Consider the following 303-nt stretch of genomic DNA (forward strand, 5'->3'; position numbering starts at 1 on the left):
CCATCCATCCATCCATCCATCCATCCATCCATCCATCCATCCATCCATCCATCGCTTCTCCATGGTGCGATCTAAAACGTCACTTGTAGAGTGTAGGAGAATGTAATGCCTTGACTTTGCAGGATACCAGAAAACATGTCTTCAACCTCATCCGGCTCCAGTATTGAGGTTCCTTCTCCTCTTGTGGACTTTGGTGTCAGATCCACCACCAACCCTGAGATCTAGACAGAAGAGGGATGAAGACATGGCAAAAATGTGTCCCTGAAGGGCAAAAGAATGGCCCCAGGGGCCCCACTAAAAGAT

This window comes from Sceloporus undulatus, chromosome 7 (assembly GCF_019175285.1).
Source record: "Sceloporus undulatus isolate JIND9_A2432 ecotype Alabama chromosome 7, SceUnd_v1.1, whole genome shotgun sequence".
NCBI classification, from domain to species: Eukaryota; Metazoa; Chordata; class Lepidosauria; order Squamata; family Phrynosomatidae; genus Sceloporus; species Sceloporus undulatus.